This window comes from Rousettus aegyptiacus, unplaced genomic scaffold (genome assembly GCF_014176215.1).
Source record: "Rousettus aegyptiacus isolate mRouAeg1 unplaced genomic scaffold, mRouAeg1.p scaffold_m13_p_11, whole genome shotgun sequence".
Taxonomy (NCBI): Eukaryota; Metazoa; Chordata; class Mammalia; order Chiroptera; family Pteropodidae; genus Rousettus; species Rousettus aegyptiacus.
The window spans coordinates 2,551,117-2,556,642 of record NW_023416286.1 but is presented as its reverse complement, the minus strand read 5'-3'; positions in this window follow the sequence as shown (position 1 = coordinate 2,556,642).

The following is a 5,526-nucleotide window of genomic DNA, read 5'->3' as shown; positions in this document are numbered from 1 at the left end:
GAAGCGCAAGGTCAACTGAAGAGAAATGGAATCTGGCTGCTGACTTGGCCGTCTCTCCGCCCGCAGCCGAGCCCTGTGGTCCACGCAGCTTGTTTCATTCGGGGACTAGAGAACTTACGAAGCCAGGCCAGTCCCTGACATGGGAAGCTGGCCCGTGGTCGGTTTACCTGTGTAAAAAACAACTGAGCAAACAAAACAAAAACCCTGATTGCGAAGAGGGCTTTTCTAGCCTTGTGCTCAGCCCCGTGTCCTGTTTCTGTAAACACGCAGGCCCACTCTCCGCTTAGCATTGCTTCGTACAGGTAACGGGTGTACGGCCTAAATACCTGTTTGAACGACCTGGAACCCACGGCGACTCACGGGGTCTGTAAACCGGCCCGCGCGACTGTAACGACGCAAGTGTAGAAGGGAAACCACCCCTGAGCCCCGGGCCCACATCTTCGGGGCACCGGCTCCTCTGGGACCCCCGGCGGCGTCGGCCTGAGCTCGCCGGCCCTCCAGGTGCTGCTTGGCTTCTCATGGGTCTGAGCTTCGCGGTTTTTCCACAACACCCGGACAACATGCACCTTCGGGATGATACTGACGACAACAAAAACGCATTGGTCACTGCTATAGAATAAAAAAAACCAAACACCTTGTCATTTTGAAAATGGCTGAAAGCAGGAAGAAAGCATCGTTTCCCATCCTTCTCATGCCGACTCTCGTCCTGGGTGACCAAACGGGAGGGGACGGCACATGTCCCTCTACGGAAGGGCAGTGGCTCAACACGGAGAGGGAATGACAGACGCAGAACCGTCATTTTGCAGCTCCCAGTAAATAAACGGGTCCTTGCACCGAGGCCTCCGACATCAGGATGAGGGCCCATCAGGCGTCTGGCCTCTTTTTATGGACGTTCGCACCCCCTACACCACCTACGAAGTGAGCTTTCCAGAAACAGTGACCCTGAATCTGATCAAGTCTGTAGGTTCAACTAGAAGTTTATAGGAAATGCAGAGGCGAGAACATGTTGAACGATGTAGCGCAAAGACGCAGAAAGCAAAATGTAGACTGTGGGAAACTGCAACAAACAACAAAAAACAAACAAAGAAACAAAGAAATAAACAGATGGAGGGAGAACCCACAGATTAAGAGACAATTGGCACAAAACCTAATCAGTGTGTATGAGTTACTTGGATCCCGATTTGAACAAAACAGCTAAAAAAAAAAAAAAGCCATTTATTAGACCATCAGAAATTTGAATATTGACTCGATCTAATTAAAAGGAATTAGTGTTAACTTCGGGCTAATAGCAGTAGTATCGTGGCTATGTTAGCTTTATACACCGAAATATTTACACATGGGAAGGATGCCCGAAATTTCTTTCAAAATAACACTGAGGTGAAAGTGGGTGAAAAATGCAGCCGAACCAGGATGACCATGATGAATTACGAAAGCGAGATGACGGGGACGTGAGATTATACTGCATTGTTCCACCCACTTCGGGACGTTCGGAATTTTCCATAACGACGTTTGAAAAGAACAATGCCCCCCATCTGCGCCTTGCTGCTCCCCGTCTCCTCCTAACATGTTCATCATCCAGCGCCTGCCTGGGGGCCGAGGCCCAGGATGGCGCGAGGCCGTGGCTGTCCTTGCCTTTTTTTTTTTTTTTTGTGGCCCTTGCTTGTCTTGACGGCTCACGTGACCGGGCGAAGCATCCGCAGCGTTCCGGCCAGCAGTGTCCCCTGTGGCTAACACAGGACCTCCTTGGTGACAACGTCCATGACAACTACGGTGATGAGAACTGTGAGCGCTAATGTACTGTGAGTGTAGTCAATACGCTGCGAAATCCCGTTAATACCATTACTGGTAAAAATTAACTTTAAACGCAATGTTTTTCCAAACTGAAGGTCTACGCGTTCATGAAAACAACTAGGTTTAGGGCATCCAAGAGCAGTGGCAGAAACGGAATATAAAACATTGAGAGTTTATGAGACCATAGGGTTACCTTAGAAACTGGGGGGAATCTGGATTTACAAAACCTGCCAGCCAATAAATGTAGGATAATGAAATATCACCTTTTTTAGCCCTCCCCTGTCCCAATGACCACGTTATAAATAATGATCGAGGCAAAGATTTTTCATGGATGCTACAACTGGTGGACGAAAGGTTCTCGGGGACACGCGCGAGGTCTCACAAGATCACGCCGCAGATCACTTACTAATTACAAAAGGAACGCTGTACTTGGACCACGGAGAGCTCTGGCGGCCGCCACCCTTAACCGAGTGACAGCAGCTGGCCACACCCGTCGACGGGACGCCCCGTGTGGCACCCGACACGGTGCGGTACGCAGCACACGTCGCCACCTTTGTGGACTTCTTGGACAAAAACGTGTACCCTCAATCTACCCAGGAGGAAATCAGAGAAGATATATATGGGGAGAATCTATGTGAAGGTCATTTTGGGTGTTCCTTATATTATTCTTTTGGGTTTTCTCTAAGTTCGAAATTTCAGTTTTCCTTTAAGTTCAAAAAGAGTGGTTTAAGTCTCGAGTTAAAATCAATCCATATTTCCAAAGGACAGCCAGCCTAGCCGAAGTGAAAGCATAATCCCACCTGGTCTTTCAATGACCCAAAGCCACATCCTCTACGTGACCTCTATTTCATCACGGAGATGAACAATATAGCTTTTCCTGTCTCCACAAGGTCAAGGCACTAAAAAGACGCAAAAAGGCAGAGTACAACTGACAAAGCACGTCTACTGGTTCCAGAAATAAATTCATCTGGAAGCAAACACTCAATTTTTATCTTTAAAAGAATAAGCATTTAAAGTCCCTTACATTTTTTTAATTGGAAAAAAAAACCCCTGCTGAAATTCTATTTAAAAAACTGACAGTATGTTCTCTCATTCTTTCATATGATTTAAGGCCCTCTAATAAAATAAACAAAAAGTACAGGTTCTTAATTAAGCATTTACTGTACGTGAAGAAACCTGCATTTCAATTTTGAAATCATGAGCTAAACAAGTCCAATAAAGGGTCACGCATTTTTGCTTTGGTAAAAGAGCGAGTCAAAATTCATACTTAGATTTCATGTTTGAAAAAAATTGTAACCAACTGGAGATTAGTGAAAGATTCTATGTGGAACAGTCTCGCCATTTTTCAGTCACCTACATGTTCAGGCCATCCTTCACGCTCCCGAACGTCTGCATTCGAAGGGGTAACGGAACACGTGAACGCGGGGGACACCCACCGCAGAGGGCAAAGCTAACGAACAGTGACGAGCCCATCACTCACATTTTGCGCAGAGGACAGGAGTGACGAGGTGTGTTCAGCGGGAAAGCCACACGGTGCGCCAAACAGTGCTCGCGTTTCTGCCAAACCCCAAACACGTCCAGATAGTAAGACACACGAATTCCTTTATTCTCAAATACGTTAAAAGGATTAATATGGAATTGGCTGCACCCTCATTAGGTACGTTTCTCTTTTATTGTGAAATTTTATCATCTTAGTGTTAATAAAAAGGATTTTAATTGGTCCCCAATCTGTGATGTTCCTCTTGAACCCAATGATCAGTATTTTATAAACGAAACAGAGACAACGAAGATACTAAACTAATAATAGTTCGATAAAATCATAAAATCTGAATGGGGAAAAAAATGCCTAATTGAAGAGCTTGGCATCTGGGATGGTAACTCAGAGAGAACTGCAACTGACTCCTAGGAAGGAACCCGAGTAAGTGCCCACCTCCTGTAGCTTTGAAACTTTCCAAAATGAGAAGCTGGTGAAAATGCAGTTTACGTCTTCCAAGATTTCTATATAATACGGAAAGCAAATCAAAAGGGAGGCCTAAGTCTTGAGTTAAAATCAAAGCAGAATTCCACCCGGCTCTCCAGTGACCGGAAGCAAACAGTGCAGACCACAGAGATCAAGGGACAGCAGCTAACTTGTCAGCACTGAGGCCCACGCCGGAAGAATGGATAGACGCTAAAGAATGTCACTCACAAAAAGGCAAAAGCGAGCAGAGAAAGCGAACATCTAAATCAGAGGGTCTCGACCCTGGAGAGCTTTTCCCAAGTGCACTTCCTGGGACCTGCCCCAGACTACGATTATTGGAACTCCCGAGATTCGGATCGTGACACCCAAATTTCTTCGTAAGGTTCCCAGGTGATTCTACGGGCACCCAGGGGTGAGGATCACTGGTGTGAATAGAAGGACAGTAAGGGAGGGAAAGGAGAGGAAGCGAAACTACCTTCGGGAAGGAAGCATCATTCTTGATTACCTACCAGCTTTTCCATTCGAACTATGTCATTGATTTCGTGGAACCCTCTATTGGCCGGAAGGGTATCTGTTACTCCTAGAACTAAGGGACAGAGGACATCTCCAACTTCATTAGTTGAAAGAGAACATGCCTAGAAACAATCAGCGAACCTTCCTGATTTCTCGATTTTCTCACAATTTAAACATATACAACGGGTTGGCAAATATTGTATTGGAAAACGTGATTTCAAACTTAATCTCGACAGTCAGGAGGAACTGAAATGTGTCATTTGGACTACCTCAAGGTTTGTCAGCCTTGACGCTACTGACGTTTCTAACCAAAATTATTCTTGGTTGCAGGGAGCAAAACCAGATGCCGAGTTTTACAATACTCCTTAGTAACTTTAGACAGAGAAGGCTGTTTCGGTGTAAATTAGGAGTATTTTACATCATCTTCTCTTAGTGCCTTCAACTAACTCCATGTCCCATGTGCTGCAGGATGCCAAGCAGCGTCCCTGCCCCTACCCATCAAATCCCAGGAGCAGTCCCCGCCCCAGAAAGTTGTGACAACCAAGTCTTCTAAACATTGTCAAATGTCCCCAGGCCTCGGCAGGAAGGGGCGATATTGCCTTCAGTTGCAAATCAACGACTTATCCAAAAAAGATGTTTCTGGGGACAGGTGACTGCACGAGACTGCGAAGTGGTTCTGATTTGCATTTCCCTAATAATCAGTGACACTGACATTTTTCTCGTGTGTCTTGGGTCATCTGTATGACTTCCTCGGAAAAATGCCTATTCACATCCTCTGCCCATTTTTTAATTGGGTTGTTGATGTTTTTGTTGAGGTGTATGAGTTCTTTTTGAGTATTAACCCCTTACCGGATATTAACCCCTTATCGGAAACAGATGAAAATTGATAATTAAGAAATATTTTTAATTAGTGAAAGTTGCCTCATTCACTAATTAAATCTAAAAATCTTTACTTTTTGTTAACCAGGTTCATAAGAAATATCTTATATAAAAGAACTACAGTGAAGATTCATTTTTACATAAATTATGATGGAATTTAGTCATGGAAACGTGTGTGTGTGTACATAACTGTTCTAATGGTTTTAAATATCTTGTGATACATAAATCTATGCAGCAAAACAGTTTGACACCTGCTAGGCGCTTGATCACTTTAAAGACAAGACTTAAATCAAAACCTCTGAACTTATGCTTTTCACCCTGAATGAATGAAATAGCAAATTACAAAGTAGCTTCAATAAAGCAATTATTCTTAAGCACACTAG